Raw genomic sequence first — 21,960 nt, 5'->3', positions numbered from 1 at the left:
GTGTGAAGGCACGCATGCAATACACCAGTCATGTTGGCAATACTTAGCAACAAGCATGATGAATTTATTTTAAGAAGTTAATTTTATTATTTCCCCTGTAATCAAGGTATGTCAGCTACCATACCCACACGTGTGCCTCTGTAATCCGTTCGCTGCCTTGCAGGTTATGCTTCTGTGTTGCAGATAGAAGACATAACATTTTTTCCGACTTTATATCGCCCATCCCCGTAGATAATGTCCAGAAATATGAAAAAAAAAAACTCTATGATTTAACTTCAGCCCGCGGGACTCATTGAATATGCAAACAGTGTGTGTGTGTGTGTGTGTGTGTGTGTGTGTGTGTGTGTGTGTGTGTGTGTGTGTGTGTGTGTGTGTGTGTGTGTGTGTGTGTGTGTGTGTGTGCGTGCGTGTGTGTGTGTGTCGGGGAGGCTCTCTCCATTCCGACATGTCGCCACTCCGAAATGGACTTCTTATTGTCGGAGTGGCGACACTCCCCATGGGCCTAAGGTTTAGGGTAGGGGTAGAGATAGGGTTAGTGTCGGAATGGAGACATGTCGGAAAGGAGACATGTCGGAGTGGAGAGATGCACCCGTGTGTCGCTGCAGTCGCTCTCTCTCAAAAAGCAAAAAGAGAGGGAGAGAGCTCGCTAGAGATGTTGCATCTGTCCAAAAACAAAAAGGTCTCATCTCACAGTGCACTCTAACTTCTTCATAAAGATGTTAAACTTGGTCACACATAGGTTTGAGTGATTAGGCTACTTTGTCCGATGTGAAAACATTGTGATGGATAAAGACATGGATGTTACCTTGTGTGTTGGATCCAGTCAATTTGAAGAAAGTAAATAATCCAGAGTTTAATTTGAGGTGAGGATAATAAGAAAGCACAGGACTACGTTTTCATCACAACTGCTTGGCTGATGACCCATTCTATAGCTTATTATGTCATTTTATCATTCAGACCAGCTGACTGGAGTGAGAGCTTAATTGAAATGAACTACATTGCGCAGAGAACTGGAATCAGGTGTGTGATTAATCGTCTCGACAGCCCTAACTATAAGTTAAGGTTTTAGGCATAATTTTACTGTGGTAAATGTCATGTTGTTAGGGGAGGGTCAATCTTTTTTTTTTTAATGCCAGTGGAGGGTCATTGATTTTTCCCCCAATTGAGAGGGAGGGTCATGGCATTTTATATCAGGGCTTATACAATTTCTCCAGTAACACCCCTCAATAAAAATCGACCCCTCCCTAAGTTACCGGTAGTTCATTTTGGGGAACCATGAACTTTTGTTCAAAATGTGGAATTATGAATCATGAAATTAACTAGTTCATTTTAGAATGTTGTGAACTTGAATTAGAACTGGTTCATGTATAGAAAGTGAACTATACTTATTTTCTATGGATTACACAACTCATGAAGCCTTGAATTCATGGAATTGTTTTGTTTTCATCACATTCCTAAGACAATAAAGGAGGAGGAGTCTCCAGTAGAAGACTTGTGTAGTCTCCAAGCCCCCAGAACGGCTTGTAAATATTGAAGCGGCCGCCCTACTGGCCAAAGCTGGAACTTCAGGCGGGGTGAAACATACAAGCACGAGCATAAGAGCGCGCCGCTGGGGTCTACAATAGGGTTCAATGGACGTCCACGTCGTTCGTGACGTCATTACGTCTCGACGTCAAACATTTTGGCACATAAGCCGCGTCTCAAGTCCTTAAATTTTTCCTATTTCCTTCACTTGTTTCCTATTTCCTTGGTTGTAAGTCCCGCCCACCGAGGAAGAATGTAGGAAACGAGAATGAGGAGAGAGGAAAGAAGGAACGTTTGGTTTTAGAGAAGTGAGACGCACGTCTGTTATGCGACGCCCATTTCTGATGACAACAACACAGCTGACACTCCCTATGCAAAACGCAGTGAAAACAGCTGGATCTGCTGCCGCCGTGTGGAAAAGATGAGGCTGTGCCAGCATCTGTCACATAATAACAACATTGACATCGCACTTATCAGGCAAATATTGATAGTGGTCTTTAATGAAGCAATCGTGTTTTATAAGCTTATTGTTTTTGTGAAACATGTGATATACGTGAATTAAAGTAACTGGTTCGTATGAATATGCATTTTGTATTTTATTTTGTGCATATTGGCCTACTTTCCTCAATTGTCCCTGTTGAATGAGACATACTGTAACTGTCAGTAAAGGGTAGGCCTACTTTATGAGCCAACACAATTCTGATAGGGAATTACTATATAGGCTATTCATTATAAATTCAGTTGAACTTTTAATATCAGATGGAAACCTAATTACATATACTGTAAGATCTGAAATATATAACAAACAGCTTATACCAAACATCACAACAAGTAGGCTACTTACACTTAAATTGCTTGTCTGCCATCCTGCCAAATAATTTCCCCTCATAGTAAACTGTTTGGATATGTGGATCTTATACAAGTGCAAATGCCAGCTGGAGGGGCGGAGTAATCACTCGTCATGCTGCTCAGCTGGCAAACACTTCCTGGTAGGAATCATCAAGGTCTCCTTCGTCCTGATGCCTCCTGTTCCTAATTCCTATTTCCTTCAAGCAGGAATAAGAGACTTGAAACAAGGAACAAAATGGCCGACCAAATTCAACTTCCTGTAGGAGGTAGGAATTAGGAAATAGGACCATCAGAATAAGGACTTGGGACGCGGCTATAGGTATGAGCCAATTTCCCCCAGAATGCACCTGGCTTCAGCTACTTCTGCATGCTTCAAAACGCCACTGAGCACTTGCATTGAAATGAATTGCTGGGGGCGGGGCTGTTCGGTCTCTATTTAATATATACTATATGGTAGTCTCCTACCAGAGACATTAGCATCGTTATATTGGCTCAGGAATGGGACAAAAAATAAATAAATCTCCATTTTGAGTGAACTACTCCTTTAGATGGTGCTGGATGCAGTCAGGATATTCCTGGACGTGGTGGATGTTAAAGGAGAGGACATTAAACTGAGAGAGGGATTCCCAGCAACTCAGTGGGACATGAGTTGTAGGGAATGGGAACACTTTGGGTGAACACTGTAACGTTAGTGAGAGCTGTGACATAGTCGCAGCACAGTAAAGATTCAGTAGGGGGCGGTAATGCAATGCACATGGATGCCAACTGCCACAAACCCCCAAAAAGAACAAGAAGAATAGAGTCTTGTTTTCAGATCAATTACAGGGGTCCAGTTATCCGGTGTGGGTACGATTTGGTCTTGCCTGCAATACGGCCGTGGGGGTCCTGCGCTTGCGACTGATGTCACACGATATGATTGGCACTCCGTCTGAACAATGACGTGGCATGTTGTGATTGGCTTTTGGCCGCAGGGTGGCCGTGGTTCGGCCAGGGCTGGGGGACTGCAGCGGGGGTCCGCGAGAGGTGCCACGGGGCCCGGTGGTGGGCCGGCGGTGCCTCTCGCTGACCCCTGCTGCGGCCGCCCCGGGGTCAGCGGCGAGGAACCCCCGGGGCGGCCGACCGTCAGTCGCAAGTGCAGGACCCCCGCGCCCGTATTGCAGGCGAGCCCAAATGGTACCCACACTGGATTTAACATGAAACCAACTAAAAGTAGAATTAAACGTTCCTATAATTGGCCGCTAGTTGCGCTGTTCTGGTACCAAAAGCAACATGTTCTCCATAGGATTCCATTCATTTCCCCCCAAACTTTTACATTTGATTTTATTACCTTAATAAACATTGTCATAAATACTTCATGAATGAATGAATGAATGATATTATATAGCGCTTTTCCAAACACAGTTCCAAAGTGCTTTACAGACATACTGTATTAAAAACAAGAGCAAACATTAGTAAACTAAAACAAATCAGAATAACATTAAAAAAAAAAGAGAAATCAAAACAAACATTCAAAACATTTGAAACACCATACTGTGGTGGTTCGTTCAGACACCGCCCGCCAGGTAGGCCCCGCACGTCGGAGAAGCGCACCCTGGATGGGAGAGCGAGGCCCAGCAGAGCAACGCATGCTGTGGGCCAAGTCATTGAAGGGCGTTACCTGCCCGCACACATGCTTCATCAGGCACAAGCATATGCACCTGTGGGCTATTCCAAACACAGGGTGCATAAATAGAAGCCTCGCTCTCTCCGCCAGTCTGTGCTGGGACTCCGACAGGCGAACATGGGCAAACAGGCGGCTGGACCGGGAGCGGACCGACACTGAGGAGTGTGTACCTTTCACTGAGGAGTGTGTACCTTTCACTGGAGAGTGAGTACTCGGGCGACCTGTGGAGAAGGACTTGGAAAAGGACAAAGCAGCCTTACCAACCGGACCCCCAGGGAGCCACCACCCGTCCCCTTTTGTTGAGTAGATCTCACTTCCCTTTAAAACTTACGTTGTATCTGACAATTCTCTGGCCCTAGGTCCCTTAATCCCCGTGTTCATTTTATGTAGAAGATAGAGAATTAGTCGGATTTAATTGAGAGCGGGCGCCCTACTTTACCTGTCACCTGTAGAGAGAAATACTCACCTATTACCTGTGGGAAAGAGATACTTTACCTGTCACCTATGGAGAAGAATACTCACCTATTACCTGTGGGAAAGAGATACTTTACCTGTCACCTGTAGTGAGGAATACTCACCTATCACCTGTGGGAAAGAAAGACTATGCTAGAGCCATACTCACCTGTTACCTGTGGGAAAGAAAGACTTTGCTAGAACCATACTCACCTATTACCTGTGGAAAGAAACCCCCCTAATTGACTCTTACCTACCCCTGGCCCCCCGAAGAGGAGAGACGGCAGCCCCCGTCCGGGGAAGAACCTATGTTGACCTATTAATGACTATTTGAGTTATTCACATTTCTGTTGCATATTCATGCTACGTTGCATCATATTGCTGTTGTGAGTTAAGAACTGTTCAATAAATGCCCGAGTTGGCAAACCTGTTTACGCTCTCTTGTGTCTGGTTTGGGTTCAGTCACCACACATGGTGTGCAGAATACGGGTACTGAACCTCACCTAGACGCAATATGACAACCACACCGGCTTTAAATGCTCTGTTACAGAGCCAAGCCGAATTACAACAGGCGGTGACTAAACTGATAGAGAAAATCCAAATTGACCAAGACGTTAATCCCACACGACCGCCCGGGGAAGTTTTGACAAAGCTATCCCCCGAAGATGATATTGAAGCGTACCTGGAGGTGTTCGAGCGCACCGCTGCCCGAGAGCGGTGGCCTGTCCCCGACTGGGGCGGGATCATTGCCCCATTTCTTTCTGGAGAAGCTCAACGAGTGTGCCGTGATCTCCCCCTGGCGGAGGCCCGTGAGTACAGGCGCCTGAAAGCAGCTATTTTAGCTAGTCAAGGTTATAGTATGCCGGCCCGAGCCCAGCGCTTCCATGGTTGGAACATGCAAGCGGCGCTGCCGCCTCGGCCCCAAATAGCCGCTCTCCTCCGCCTAACACACGGCTGGCTGACTACGGCCGGTGACCCGCCACTGATTGAGAGGATTGTCATAGACAAATGTATACGCTCCCTGCCGCCTGATGCCCGCCGCTACGCCTCACAAGTAAGCCCAAGCTCTGTGGAGGCTCTTATTGCGCTCCTAGAGAATCACCAAGTGAGTACAGAGATGATGAAAAGTACAAGGTCGGAGATTCCCAGAGGGACAGGGGAGGTACGTTACAACCGGGACCGCTCGCGGCCCTCGGCTACTCCCCCGTCTCCCCCTGCTACGAAACGAGCCGCCACAGAGCGGACTGCCCGAAGCCAGCCGCAGATGACACGCCGGTGCTACGTCTGCGGAAAAGGTGATCATATCGCATGGTTCTGTCCGGATCGGGACCGGGATGTATCCATGCCCTCCGCCGCCGCGGCTTCTGACGGCCGGCGCCCCTGTCTGCACTCAGGGAGCCAACAGCCGCGCCACTATAACCTGCCGGTGAAAATCGAAGGGGTGGACACCCGGGCTCTACTAGACTCGGGGAGCGTTGTCACGCTGGTCCACGCTAGCTATGCCGGGCGTTCCACCTCCAGCCGGATGCCGGTCAGCTGTGTACACGGGGATGTACGGTCCTATCCGGTGACGCTGATCCGCGTACAGACAACCAGAGGAGATGTTGATGTGGAGGCTGGCATCGTCCCCAACCTACCGGTCCCCTTGCTCATCGGCACGGACTGTGTGCTGTTTGAAAGACATTGGAACCCGGGCGGCGGTGGCCCGCCTCACCCGCGACGGAGAAGAAGGATCCGGCCGGGTCCCCGGGGGAGAAACCCCTTACCCGCGTGCCCGGTCTTCCGCGCCGAGACGGAGGGACCACAGACTGAAGCCTCGCCAGACGAGGAGTCGCCAAGAGACGAACCCGAAGCGGACGAGCCACCCCGGGGCCCCTCATCCGAGGACCCCGAGCCGGTGAGATGGCCCGACTTCCCCGAAGAGGAGGATGAGAGCTCCGTGCTCAGAGGAGACTTTGCCACACAGCAGTGGAGTGACCCGAACTTAGAGAATGCTCGGAAAAACATCAGTGCAGTTGACGGAAAACTATGTGACGGGGTGAGTGAACTAATTTCCCCATATTTCTTTGTACGGAGAGATTTATTATATCGAGGGTGGCAGAATAACACTGGGGTCATTGTAGAACAACTGCTCGTGCCAAAAGACTATGTGACTAGAGTGTTGTACCTGGCCCATACTCACCAACTGGGGGCGCACCTAGGCATAAAAAAAACTAGCGATCGAATTAATGCACGGTTTTATTGGCCGGGAATAAAGCGGGCAGTAGAAGACTTCTGTAAAGGATGCGGTGTTTGCCAGCTCACCGCACCCCGTCCCTTCCAGCGTAATCCACTCATCCCCATGCCGATAATTTCCACTCCGTTCAGCCGCATTGGCATGGACATAGTTGGCCCCCTCCCCAAGTCAGCCCGGGGGCACAAATATATATTAGTCATTGTGGACTATGCAACTCGGTACCCCGAGGCAATACCATTGAGAGCCGCTACAGCCAGAGCAGTGGCGCACAAGCTCTTTATGCTATTTAGCCGAGTTGGAATAGCCGATGCCATTTTATCGGATCAAGGCACCTGCTTCATGTCTCGCGTCATCACCGAACTCTATAAATGGTTAAGAATAGATAAGATAAAGACCTCTATCTTTCACCCGCAATCGGACGGATTAGTTGAACGTTTTAATAAAAGTTTAAAGCAAATGTTAAAGAAATTGATCGATATAGATGGCAAAGATTGGGATCGCTTGATTCCCTTCGTCTTGTTCGCCATACGGGAGGTGCCACAAGCGTCCACGGGGTTTTCCCCCTTTGAGTTACTATACGGACGGCAGCCACGGGGGTTACTGGACATAGCGAAGGAAACATGGGAAAGCCAGCCATCTCCTCACCGCTCTGTCATTGACCATATTGAACAGTTGCAGGAGAGAGCCAAGAAGGTCTGGCCGCTCGTCCGTGAACACATGGAGCAAGCTCAACGCGCCCAGTGCAAAGTGTACAACAGAGGCGCCACGCTGCGGAGCTTTGAGGTGGGCGAAAAGGTACTAGTGCTCATTCCCACCAGTGAATGCAAATTCCTCGCAAAATGGCAGGGCCCTTATGAAATTGTGGAGAAGCTTGGCCCTGTGAACTACCGGGTGCGCCAAGTAGGGCGGCGGAAAACCATGCAAATATACCATATCAATCTATTGAAAAAGTGGCACGCCGCTCCTCCTGTCGCTCTCCCGGCTTTACTAACCACTCTCTCCTCCCAGAACCCACCGCCAGTCCCTATCGGAGAGGAACTGTCCCCGGCTCAGGTGCAAGATATACGCGAGCTCCTGAACAGAAATGCAGACCGATTCTCAGAGCTGCCGGGCCGAACCCACGCTATAAAGCACGACATCCAAACCCTTCCGGGGAAAATAGTGCGGCAGCGGCCTTACCGCATCCCGGAGGCCAGGCGAGGAGCCGTGAAAGAGGAGGTAAAAAGCATGCTACAGCTGGGAGTAATAGAGGAATCACACAATGCCTGGTCAAGCCCCATCGTGCTGGTCCCTAAACCGGACGGCACGATCCGATTCTGTAATGATTTCCGAAAGTTAAATGAGATATCAAATTTTGATGCGTACCCCATGCCCAGGGTAGACGAATTAATTGAGCGGCTAGGCCCCGCTCGATTCGTAAGTACGCTAGATTTGACAAAAGGCTATTGGCAAGTGCCCCTAACAAACGAAACGAAAGAGAAAACGGCCTTTTCTACCCCTGAAGGGCTGTTCCAATATACAGTCTTACCCTTTGGCGTGCATGGCGCTCCCGCGACATTTCAGAGACTCATGGACCGAGTGTTAAGGCCTCACCATCTTTATGCAGCAGCATATTTAGATGACATTGTGATCCACAGCAGCACCTGGGAGAATCACCTCCATCACATCGAGGCGGTCCTGGAAGCCCTTCGCAGAGTGGGTCTGACCGCCAACGCCAAGAAATGCCGCATAGGTCTGTATGAGACCGAATATTTGGGTTTCACTATTGGGCGGGGGTGTGTAAAACCCCAGCTACGTAAAGTGGAACGAATACGGGAGTGGCCCAAACCTGTCAACAAGAAGCAGTTAAAGTCATTCTTGGGAATAATGTCTTATTATAATAAGTTCATAAACAATTATGCTACTGTTGCAGCTCCTTTGTACGAGATGACCCGACAAAGTCGGCCCAATGTGCTGCACTGGACAGAGGAGACGGAGGCCGTCTTCCGAGGCCTCAAACTGAAGCTCTGTGATGAGCCGGTCCTAAAAGCCCCCGACTTCGGTAAGAATTTTCTACTCCACACCGACGCCTCGAACACGGGCCTCGGGCCGTGCTCTCGCAAATCATTGACAACGAAGAGCATCCTGTCACTTTTATTAGCCGAAAGCTCTTAAAGCATGAACTTAATTATGCAACGATAGAGAAAGAAGCTCTTGCCATAAAATGGTCCATACACCATCTACGCTATTATCTGTGGGGGAGACGTTTTACACTGATAACGGACCACGCACCATTAAAGTGGATGGCTAGAAGTAAAGATACAAATAAGAGAATAACACGTTGGTTTCTGGAGTTGCAGGACTACAACTTCGAAGTGGAGCATAGGCCGGGGAAGGATATCCCCCATGCCGATGCATTGTCCCGGCTCTATGAGGAAGAGCAGCAAGTTTGCGGACCAGCAGCAAACTTAACGGGGGGGATGTGTGGTGGTTCGTTCAGACACCGCCCGCCAGGTAGGCCCCGCACGTCGGAGAAGCGCACCCTGGATGGGAGAGCGAGGCCCAGCAGAGCAACGCATGCTGTGGGCCAAGTCATTGAAGGGCGTTACCTGCCCACACACATGCTTCATCAGGCACAAGCATATGCACCTGTGGGCTATTCCAAACACAGGGTGCATAAATAGAAGCCTCGCTCTCTCCGCCAGTCTGTGCTGGGACTCCGACAGGCGAACATGGGCAAACAGGCGGCTGGACCGGGAGCGGACCGACACTGAGGAGTGTGTACCTTTCACTGAGGAGTGTGTACCTTTCACTGGAGAGTGAGTACTCGGGCGACCTGTGGAGAAGAACTTGGAAAAGGACAAAGCAGCCTTACCAACCGGACCCCCAGGGAGCCACCACCCGTCCCCTTTTGTTGAGTAGATCTCACTTCCCTTTAAAACTTACCTTGTATCCGACAATTCTCTGGCCCTAGGTCCCTTAATCCCCGTGTTCATTTTATGTAGAAGATAGAGAATTAGTCGGATTTAATTGAGAGCGGGCGCCCTACTTTACCTGTCACCTGTAGAGAGAAATACTCACCTATTACCTGTGGGAAAGAGATACTTTACCTGTCACCTATGGAGAAGAATACTCACCTATTACCTGTGGGAAAGAGATACTTTACCTGTCACCTGTAGTGAGGAATACTCACCTATCACCTGTGGGAAAGAAAGACTATGCTAGAGCCATACTCACCTGTTAACTGTGGGAAAGAAAGACTTTGCTAGAACCATACTCACCTATTACCTGTGGAAAGAAACCCCCCTAATTGACTCTTACCTACCCCTGGCCCCCCGAAGAGGAGAGACGGCAGCCCCCGTCCGGGGAAGAACCTATGTTGACCTATTAATGACTATTTGAGTTATTCACATTTCTGTTGCATATTCATGCTACGTTGCATCATATTGCTGTTGTGAGTTAAGAACTGTTCAATAAATGCCCGAGTTGGCAAACCTGTTTACGCTCTCTTGTGTCTGGTTTGGGTTCAGTCACCACAATACCCTTAGGGATAAAGAGGGCACTGACCCTACTAGCCTAAGATCCAAGGGCAGGGCGCTCCAGAGCAGAGGTGCCCGGGCCACAAAAGCCCGGTCCCCCCACGTGACACAGGAGGTGTTATCCAGGAGGGCCTTATCCAAGGTTTTGAGGGTGCGTACAGGTTTATATGGTTTCAGCAAGTCAGTAATGTAACTGGGGTGTGGTATGTTACCTGCAACACCAGGTCTTAGGGGATAAGTCGCTTTAGATTAAAAGCATCTGCTAAATACCTAAACTGTAAACTGACTGTAAACTGATATACAGCTGCGTGTCGTCCGCGTAACTATGTTGCCAATAGGCAACATGTAAATACTGAACAGTAGGGAGCCTAAAATTGAGCCTTGGTGGACTCTACATTTAAAAGGAGCCTGTGAAGATGAGGCCTCCCCAATTAACACGGAAACAATTCTGTCAAACCACTATAGTGCTCCCTCATTCAGGCCGACCATGTTTTTCAAGCATTCAATTAAAATAAGGTGATCAACCATGTCAAATGCAGAGCGAAGATCTAAAACCCACTGTCCACATTTAATAAAAGATCATTTGTAACTTTTAAAAGTGCTTTTTCTGTGCTGTGCAAGGCCCTAAAACCGGATTGAAACTTTTCAAAGACACAATTAAAATTCATAAAATGAATCAGTTGCTTGGACACTATTTTTCAATTTTTTTTGATAAGAACTGTAGTTTGGACTGGAGATGGGTCTAAAAATATAAAAAAAAAAAAAAGAGGTTTACTAGGTTAACATTTAATAATTGAAACAATGGCAGGGGCGACAGTCAGTATGTTCTCCTTCAGAAATGTGGTGGGAATGATATCAAGAGGGCAAGATGAGGATTTCATCAGTGTGACAGTTTCCAGGAGTGTTGCTGCTGTGATTAGACTGAAAGAGGTGAGTTGGGAGGGTGGCACAGGACACACCTCAGGATCAGGAAATGTTGGTTCAGTAGACAACTGCTGTCTGATTCCCTCTAGCTTGCCCATAAAGTGCTGCAGGAACTTTTCTGGGGAAGCTTCTAGGGACTGACTGGGTGGTGGGTTTATTACGGATTGCATAGCCTGAAACATTATCCTGGAGTTATGGGAGTGGGAGGCAATTAACTTAAAATATTTACAGTACTTCTGGCATTCTTGACAGCTGACTGGTAGTTGAGCATCAGGTCTCTGAGGTTGTTGTGCGAGGACAAGAGCTTATCTTTGTTCCATTTTATGGTTCCTGTCCCTAGTTTAAAGTCTTGTTTTGAATCTAAAGTTGCCGTTTTGAATCCAAAGTGATCGTTTGTGTGATTCGTTCAGATTCGATGTAAAAATATTTGGGGGGGGGGGGGGGGGGGGGGGTCATGTCATCTAGGCTGCGAGGCTTGAGCAGCAGTGAGAAGAGGAGCGCTTTTTTCTCGTCTTGGCTCCGTCCGGTTTGTCAGTGCAGTAGTGGTGAAAGTGGATGGGGGATAATGGTCGTTTTATTTTTGAACAAATCAAGCGCTTGCTTTCTCTTGCATGTGACGTCAACACCCATGCTTGACTGTGCAGCTGAGCGGAGCGCTCAGCAGCCAGTCACAGACGGAGCGGAGAGCTCAAACGGAGGACAGTAAATAAACTTGGCTAGGTTGTCGTTGATATTGATAGTGTGGTGTAGTTGTGGATTGGACTTTTTAATTCGCTTGTATCGCCATGCGGTCGCTATTCTGCATCGATGCGGTGACGTGACATAATCGATTATAGCCTACGTTTGTTGATTTTCCTCAACGGTGATCCGATAGCTTAGCAACATGCTAACGCTAAATTAGCTCTGGTCCATATCGTTAGTGGAGAACTCCACTCTCTAACGCTATGGACCAGAGCAGAGCTAACGCTAAATCAACGCTATCATGCCGTTCCATCTGCCTCTTATTAGACAGAACAGAGATTTCTCACATTTATTTTAAGATGAGGCAGAGAGAGGGTGAGAGAAAAATGAGGCAGAGTCACAGACAGTTCTCAAAGCGGAGAATACAACAATCATCTGTGGTTTCCCAAGCACTGGGTTGGGACCCATTTGTGGGTCACGAAAACATTTTTATGAGTCCCTTAATGTTTGGTTTCCTACATTTAGTTTTGTATCATTTAAAAATATTCAAAAAACATTCTCCCCCAAAAAGAATAACATTTAAAGATTTAAAATAAATAAATGTTTTTTCCCCTTATAATTTCATGAATAAATAAAATAAAAATCTAAGAAATTATCTAAGAAAACACTGACCTATTTAAGAAGTAAGATAGAAAATAGCCGATCTACAAGCCCACAGCGTGCATTGTGTCTCTGTCTATGCCTGTCTATTAAAGACAACTGTCTGTAGGCTATATTATATTTATAATTTTCTTCATTATATCTAGATAGAACAATCGGTAGGCAACAAGTCCAAAAAAAAGATGGTCTAACATCTCCATAGCTCATCTTTATATACGGCTCTTCTAAGTATCCAAAGTCGCTTTACAGAAAGGTTTACAGTAGCACAATATTGTCATGGGCTAAATAAACAAACATGTTGTTCAAATTGGAGTTTAGCCTTAAGGTCATTCAAAGATGTTCATTCTCTCTAAATTGTGGGGGCATCGTCGGGGTAAGAATGGCGTTTAAGGGTTTATGTCAATGATCTGTTCTGTGCTCACATTGTCTGATGGTGTCAGCGAGCGCAGATGTTGGCAAAATGTGGTTCGCGGCCCCAACAGGAGCGGAATTGGGACGGTCCTCGCACCAAGGAACAGAGGAGAAACCTTGCTCCTCTCTGCTCATATTCAAAACGTTATATTCTTATTCTTAGAAGCCTACTCTTATTAACACATTGGCCGCCATTTTAACATTGACTGTATGGCTCTCCTGCCATTTTGTTTAATAAAAAAATTGATATATTTTTTTTATATTGACATTTTTCCTAAATTCTGTATTTTTTCGACAATGTCATACAGAACCTCAAATGAAACAGGACAAACTCTAGTCTCACCGAAAAATAAAATAAATAAATAAAAAGCTTTTTTTTCTATAGTTGCAGCCATCTCAAAATAGCCATTTTTGACCAAAATCCAGCTATAATTGAAAGAACTGGAGATATTGACCTTTTTGTGATTGATGGCTTTTCGAGCGAATAACTCAGTTGATATTTGTATTTATGGCGTCAGGCACTTATCAGATAAGTGTACTAATGTAATTATGTAATAGGAATTATTTTTAGAATTTTCTGTTTAGAAAAATGCAGAGAAAAATATTTTTATATGCTATGTCTGACCAAAAACAGCAAGTTCACATTGATATACTATTACTGCTACAGTATTCTACAAGTCTGCTACAAGTCACTTGGGGGCGCTGTCTCTCTGTTTCTGTGTGTAAATGCTAGTTGCGCTCTGTAGGCCTACAGGTGCACACACACACATTGACATCAAAGGGGGCATGAGTCTTTACAACCAGTAAGACTCCCTAATCGGGAGATAAGCGACCGTTGGTCGCTTATCTCCACAAATATCTCCACAAATATCACAACCTCCACCTCTCACGTCATACGGGTAGCCATAGTTACACCTGGAATGTTGAATCTCCATATATGGAGATAACCTACGCATCACACAAAGTCTGACCTCACCAGCCCATACTTGGGCATGGACGACTTATATCTCCATATACGGAGATGGCCATATATGGAGATACGATGACATCACAGAGTCCACAGCTGATGATGTGGCGTGATGTCATACAATACACAAACAAGCCCTATATAAAGGGGCAATTCTCACCAGGGAAGAGAGCATTGCCTGGAATGTTGAATCTCCATATATTGAGATAACCTACGCATCACACAAAGTCTGACCTCACCAGCCCATACTTGGGCATGGACGACTTATATCTCCATATACGGAGATGGCCATATATGGAGATACGATGACATCACAGAGTCCACAGCTGATGATGTGGCGTGATGTCATACAATAAACAAACAAGCCCTATATACTGATGCGATACGATGACATCACAGAGTCCACAGCTGATGATGTGGCGTGATGTCATACAATAAACAAACAAGCCCTATATACTGATGCGGAGATATGAGCAGGGTAAAGGTGTGACGTGTGACGTGTGACCGACCGACGGACGGCCGGTGGAGGTTTTCATAGTAAACTGCTCCCTGACGGTCGCAATAACACTTCTAGAATACACCTCTAGAATGGATTGCTATGACATTTGTTCAACAAGGTGATCAGCAATCTCTCAACACGTCGCTCTGCGACACTTTGAGAGCTTGTAGAGCTTGTAGATCTGCTATTTTCACATTCTAGCACATGTTAGAAAATGTCTCCCCCTGCCCCTAAAAAATCCTCTGCACTGCCCTGGCTAGAGCAGGGCAGACGCAGTTTGCTAACGAGGCGAGGCTGTAGTTGATCGATCGCTTGTTGGCTGTAGTTGATGCTTGTTTTGGTGGAGCGTGGGCCAGGGACCCCCACGCCCACCTGGTTCCCTAAGTGTTGGCTGGAGACCAGGGGACCCCCTTTGTGAGACCCCATCGACAGGGACCACTTGTCCCTGCAACTGGATCATGTGAACTTTATGTAACAAATGATCGGCTTATTGATTGATTTTACAATGTTATGTAACTCCGCACTGCTCTGGGAGGTCGGCGAAGCGTTGGACCCGCGGACCCCTTATTGGTTCCGTTAGAAAGGCGACCAGGGACCCCCACCTTTGCAAAGGCGATCATGGCTTGTTTGTGGACTAAATACCATTACAAAACTAATATTATAGCCTGGATGTATGGATTATAACCCAGGGTGTGGATTCAAATCAACCATCATCATTATCAGGTACGTTTTAGAAGCATTTATATGGCGAATTGGCGATAATTGTGTGTTTTGTGTCTTGAGAGAGAGAGAGAGAGAGAGAGGCAGATCTCACTGATAGCACTGTTTTTTTATGGGACTGAACACCATCAGGGGGTCCAACAGGGACCACTGAAACAGAGATATAGTGGTCCTGGAGGGAAGCACACACACACACACACACACACACACACACACACACACACACACACACACACACACACACACACACACACAGCTGTTCTCACACTTTTTTTTCTTCTCTTTTTTTTTCCGGCAGCCAGCCTTTTGAGCTCAAATGCGTCTTTTGCCAGTTCACTGTGGGTTATGGGGAGATTTATACATTTGTATTGCAATTTATACATTATTACAGTATTTTTTTCAAACACACTTACTTTGATGTGTGATATTTTAGGTTCCCTTTAAGATAAAAGGCTCAGACTTTGTGACGGGCTGTGGAAGAATGTAATTAAACATTACATTATATAAAAGCAAATTCTCGGGACTATCGGGCCTGGCGGGGAACGACATTGGGATTTTCTCGGGACTATCGGGGGAGGCGGGGAATGAGTTAAGAATAAAAGGCAAATAAGAACAGGTGATTATTCTTATTTATTTTTTGCACATGAGAGTGGTGATAACCCACCCGCCCGCTGCCCGCCAATTGAGTCTGAAACCTTGACCCACCCACCCGCATTGCGGGCGGGTTGGCGGGTGCCACGGGCACCGGGTCGGCCCGCGCATCACTACTGGGTACCATTAAAACAATGATGGCAGACACTCATCATTTTCGCTCTGATGGAAACCAATGGGTCAAGTGATGGTTCCCACTGTCCATATTTTGTATGGTCTATGGTCAATATTCAGCAATGTGAAGGCATGGTTAAAGGCATGGTAAGGCTGGTATGGCATGGTAGTTTGTTTTGCAGAAAAATGTTTTGGCTTATACTTTTCCATAATCAGACAAGGTTGTGGATGTATTTGTAGGCTATATTATATTTGTATGTCTCTGTTTGCTGTTTGAATGTGTGTTGAAAGCTTAGGTTTGCTAAGCTAACTCCTGGATGTCTGAGATTAAAGAACCTACACCATGCTTTTAAAACTCTATTTTTTGTATAAATATATGCTCAAAATTGAGTCTTAGACAGGTTTTAACCCTCAACAAACACTCTGACCATTCCTTTTGTTTCTTCTAGCTGTGCTATAATGAGGCTCTCCAGCTGCAATACCAAAACGGCCTCTGTTTGCTCAGGGGCGCATCTAGTGGGGTTTTTCCACCCCTCCCCCTCCCCCCTCCCCCCTCCCCTCCTCTCCACTCCTCCCCGGACCCCACGTTGACAACAAATAATGTTAATATTGGGCCAATACAAAAATAGGATAACGTTGCAGCTCTGATTATAGCCTACTGTAGGCCTATGTTGTATGATATAGGCCTACTGTCAAATGACACAGGGCGACCGTTGCTAGACCAGACATTACAGAAAGTTAATCTACATTAGACTATTGTAGGCTATATTCTTCACTGCATACTACGTATCACTCACGGTAGAACAATGTTTATTTTGGCGATAACAAACCTAGGATATCATAGCCTAGTATAGAACAGTGGTTCCCAAACTTTTTGACCGCAGGCTCCGGGGCGCTCGCCCTGCCTGCGCAGCCCGAGACGGTGCACCTCCGTCTGGCTGCGGAGCTCCGCACCCACCCGGCCACCGTGGCGAGCTCTGGAGAAAAAGTGAAAATTCATGGTGTAGGTCCTTTAAGTTAGCAACTCCTCTAAAACAAATATAAATACTGCCTGTATACCTGACCATCCATGAGTTTATCTGACTCATTTCAGTGGGAAAATAGCTTTAATAGTTTGAATCCAACATGTGTTGCATCATTGCATGTCATCCTCTCTCTTGCTTCCACTGTGTAGAGCCAAACAGAGCAGAACGTGCATTACAGTTTAGTGTGTGTGTGTGTGTGTGTGTGTGTGTGTGTGTGTGTGTGTGTGTGTGTGTGTGTGTGCGCGCGCGATGATTAAACTAAACCTTCTGTTTTGCAGAAATGAACAATTTGCTCATGATTTGACCTTTGACCTTGACCCCCAGGTTCAGAGCATCTACCATAACAGGAAGTTGATAACATTCTACCATGAAGAGAAGGACGGACCAGAAGACTTTGATACAGTCATCATCAAAGCCCTGATGCCAGGTACAATATAGAACAATAATTCATATTATATTTAATAGTCCTTATTTCTGGGAGGTGAAAAACACTGTGGGCTACAACACATTTAGTGCAGGAACAAACACTCAAGTTTTTGAAATACCCCTCCCTGGGGTCGGGGAAAACACACACACACACACACACACACACACACACACACACACACACACACACACACACACACACACACACACACACACACACACAATTAATGATACCCCTGATAGTAAGAGTAGAAACAGTATTACATGTGAATCTTGCTCAGAAAATGGCACCTTTTTCTATTTCCGCATATAACAAGGCCAGGCCTTATATAAAAGGCTGCTGATTCGCAATAGAAGCAAATATTGGCATAAAATGTTGTTTTAGGGTGTAGGGACACTACCTGTAGACCATATAGGGCTAGGCCTATGAAAGTATGATGTAAAAACAACCAGGTAGAAAATGAGAAGTGCAGTGATGAGTCACTTCAAGGATGAATTTCATTCTTTTGCAGTAAAAGTACAGAGAAATTCTTAAAGGAGGACTTCACCACTTTTCAAACTATCTTCATATTATAGGTCCTCACTAATGTCCATCATAAAATATCACAATTCTTTTCTACTCTGTTTGGGTCTCATAGGAGAGCTGTGGGTGGTTCAAATCCTTCCACCGGTGACATCATCAATGGGAAATGCAAGCTAATAGAAACTGCAGGCTTTCTATTCCTGAAAGGTTGCAATGTTAAAGTGGAAGCCATTGTTCTCGTGATAATAACAATCTAAATATTTCTTTTCAAAAATATTGTTTAAAAAAAATCTGTCAAATGATGATGTCACCGGTGGAAGGATTTGACAGCTCTCCTATGAGACCCAGACTGAGTAGAAAGACATTGTGCTATTTTATTATGAACATTAGTGAGGACCTATTATATGAAGACAGGTTGAAAAGTGTTGAAGTCCTCCGTTAAACATGAAAAAACAATGTCTAATTTTGTTCTACCCTGGGAAGGGTATAGTCTTCTTTTTGGTCCTGCAATAATTATGATTGATTTAACTGTGTGTGTGTGTGTGTGTGTGTGTGTGTGTGTGTGTGTGTGTGTGTGTGTGTGTGTGTGTGTGTGTGTGTGTGTGTGTGTGTGTGTGTGTGTGTGTGTGTGTGTGTGTGTGTGTGTGCGTGCGTGCGTGCGTGCGTGCGTGCGTGCGTGCGTGCGTGCGTGCGTGCGTGCGTGCGTGCGTGCGTGCGTGCGTGCGTGCGTGCGTGCGTGCGTTACAGCCAGTAAGCAGCGTGCATCAGGTAATGCTTTCCCTTACAGTAAGGAGCTGATTCTATCACTGAGATGGAACAGAGTGGACTTTGCCAGCAGTCAGCTCTTCAATGATGACATCGACTGGACGGTGAGAAACAACATCACAACTGTGTGACAAAGACAGACAAAGACACACACTGCACACACGCATGCACACACGCGCGCGCACACACACACACACAGTGACAGATTGTGTGCATTTATTTTAGGATAATGAATTCAAATCTCAATATTGTTTCCTTTTTTTGTTTTCTGGTTTACTTTTTATAAACAGTTTGATAAACTGTCCTTGTTTTACTTCCACTGTGTCCAACAGGATGAAGCTCTGAAGGACTGCATGGCGTTCGCACTGACCAATGACAAGACACCGTTTGTACGTCTGTTCATTGAGAAGAAGTTCAACTTCGAGGAATACCTGACTTATGGCCTCCTGGAGGAACTCTACAGCAGAGTGGATGAAGACACACTGCTCTACAAGCTGCTACTGGAGCAACTGAAGGAGAGACTGGGAAACTCAGACCTTGACTCTCTGAAAGAGATCAGCCTGTTTGAGGTGAGTTTATGTTCAGACAAATATATTATAATCCTTGATCAGTGGTTCTGTTCACTCACTACTTAATGTTGTATTATATTATTATTATATGTTATTATTATATGTTGCACTATATAATGTTGGCACAGCACAATCTACTAATATAAAGCTATATATTGGTGAATAATATAATCGTGATAATTCTATACTGTTTGAATCTTTATTTCTGAAAAACGAAAGAAAGAAAGAAAGAAAGAAAGAAAGAAAGAAAGAAAGAAAGACATCGGACAAAGCCTGATTTGAGAGGAAAGTTGTCCTCTGACAGGATTGTCTTATGTCCTCTTTCTGCCTCTTCTCTGTCTCTCCAGGTGTCAGGTGTCTTGAAGAAGTTCATGGGTGAAGAGAAGCCGTTCTACTTCACTGCTCTGGGTCTAGAAGACTTCACCTCTGGCAAGAAGGCTCTGGAGGTATTCTTCTGAACATATAATACTGTTATGTTGTTTCATCCACTTTTTAAACATGAACCCTAGTGTCCCTGTTCTGGGGTTGAACACTCAGTGGACATAGCAGTAGCAGTGTTGTAGAAGTAGTAGGTTGACTATTTTCTGTGAAGATATTTAGTGTAGAGGGGGAGTGAGAAGTCAATGAAGGCCTGATCAGTAATATAAATGTAATCAGATAGCTCTAGAGAAATGTTTTTTATTCTCTAGGTGATTGACTTACTAATGTTTGTAAACATTGGAGTAAAACAAACATAGGCCTAAGTTGTGATTTATGATGGGGTAAAATATTTACTCTTTAGCAATATAAGAATGAAAACAATTCTCCATTGGTCATTTAATGCTCATCTCCCATTTCCTCTTCATAGTTCTTTTCTTCTCTCCTCAGCATGTCAGAAAGCAAGGTCTGGATGGAGAATACAGGAACCAGCTCTGTGAATCCCCCTGGACTCATCTCTTCATCTGGGCTGTCCTACAGAACTACAGTGACATGGCTGCCGTCCTCTGGGAGAAGGTAAAACACCTGATTCTCTATTTGTTTTTTAACATGCACTTGTGTAACACCCGGGATTGTAACCCGGCTACTACGTTACTGCCTCTTTGAGTCATGGCGGCCGATGCTAACATTATCTTAACTTGTAAACCTTTGACTTAATACATAAAGAACAATTACCTACAATGATTGGTTCAAAGCACAACATATTGAAGTTGGCTCCTCCTCTGGTTTTGTGAAAGATAACATTGACTTCAGTACAAAATACATAGTAAAACTGATGTGAGTAACAGCAACAAAACACAAATACACTGAAGAAGCATGTCAACTGATGTTACACAACAGTGTACAGTATATTACACCAATAAGACGCCCTAAGGGCGAGAAGCAATATTTTACTTTTGCAGAGGAGCACCGGACCGTGACATAACCTACCTCATAGCAGAGAGTAGACTGCTCTGGGCTTCTGGTTTATATAGACATTCTGGGTACCAGTAGATGGCGCTAACTGAACCACTCATCAACTACACACTGACTATTCACCTTATTCCTGGCCCAGAGGTCGCGCTAGGATTTTTAACAGCCGGTCACCGTGACCGGCATGATTAAAATTTATCGGACATCTGATAAAAATACCGGACATAATTAGTCATAATTGTAATGCATGGATGACAAGCAGGTGCAAAAACATAGCCAAAAACAACAGTTTAAGTCCTGTTGTATAGTTGGGACTGAACGAATTGAATGTAAAGGAGTAGTAGGCTGTACAAAAAACATACAGCTTCATCTTGCATAAGGGAATTAATTTATATTGGACTATTCTCGCGCAGGCTCAGGCTGTGTGTTTGCACGCATACTGCATGGTTTCATAACAAGTTGTTTCTGTTGCATCGAGGCTAACACATGTACAGAATAATGAGAAATATTCTGAAAGTGAGGTCTGCGCAAATGTTTCATAGGTTGATAGATTCATCTGTCCAGAAATTAATCAATTATAGACTACTCACTGCTATGGTCGAGTGGTCACGATGTCCATGCATCTCTATGCAACTTTGGGAAGGTTGTAAAGGCTTTGGTGGTGATCTCGTACAGTTTCCATAACTCTCCTCATAAAGAACGTCAATCGAGTGTATAAAGTTTGTTTTATATGGGTTGTTAGTTGTCCTGCGTGTCTTCCATAATTCCCGTGGGTGCACGTTGCAAGATGACGCTGAAATGGACTGCTGTCTTCTCTCTCCCCCCAGCGCCCCGTTCGCAAATTAATGTAGGCTAAACAGTTCTGATAATACAACTTATTTTGACTGTCCATTCATGTATAACTTAAACTGCGCGGGGTATTCCAAACCAATGCAGCTCACAGACTTTAGCGACATCATAACAAACCGACAACTAGGGCCAACCCAGCAACAACTATCATTTCCTGTCTTACCTTCACAATAAAGTGTCTGCCGCGTATCTCCCAATGCAGCTTATTTCACATAGGTTATTATTAACAGGAAAAAGTGTAGCTTAACCCGTGTGTTTTTGTGCAACCAAACTAACATGCATGTGAGAGTGATGAGGGAGAGAGAGAGAGAGAGAGAGAGAGAGAGAGAGAGAGAGAGAGAGAGAGAGAGAGAGACATTGAGAAAGAGAGAGAGAGAGGGATTTGCGGTGATATTAATGAACTGCCGTGTCATTTTCAATCGGTCCTTATGTCCGATGAGGTTTATATTTTCCGGTCTTTGTCATTAAAAATCGGTCAAATCCGGCAATTCCCGGTCTAACGCAATCTCTGTCCTGGCCCTCTCTATGGAGGCTGCCATTGCCT

The sequence above is a fragment of the Nannobrachium achirus genome (assembly GCF_963921795.1).
Source record: "Nannobrachium achirus genome assembly, chromosome: 15".
Lineage (NCBI taxonomy): Eukaryota > Metazoa > Chordata > Actinopteri > Myctophiformes > Myctophidae > Nannobrachium > Nannobrachium achirus.
This window is presented reverse-complemented; position numbering follows the sequence as displayed.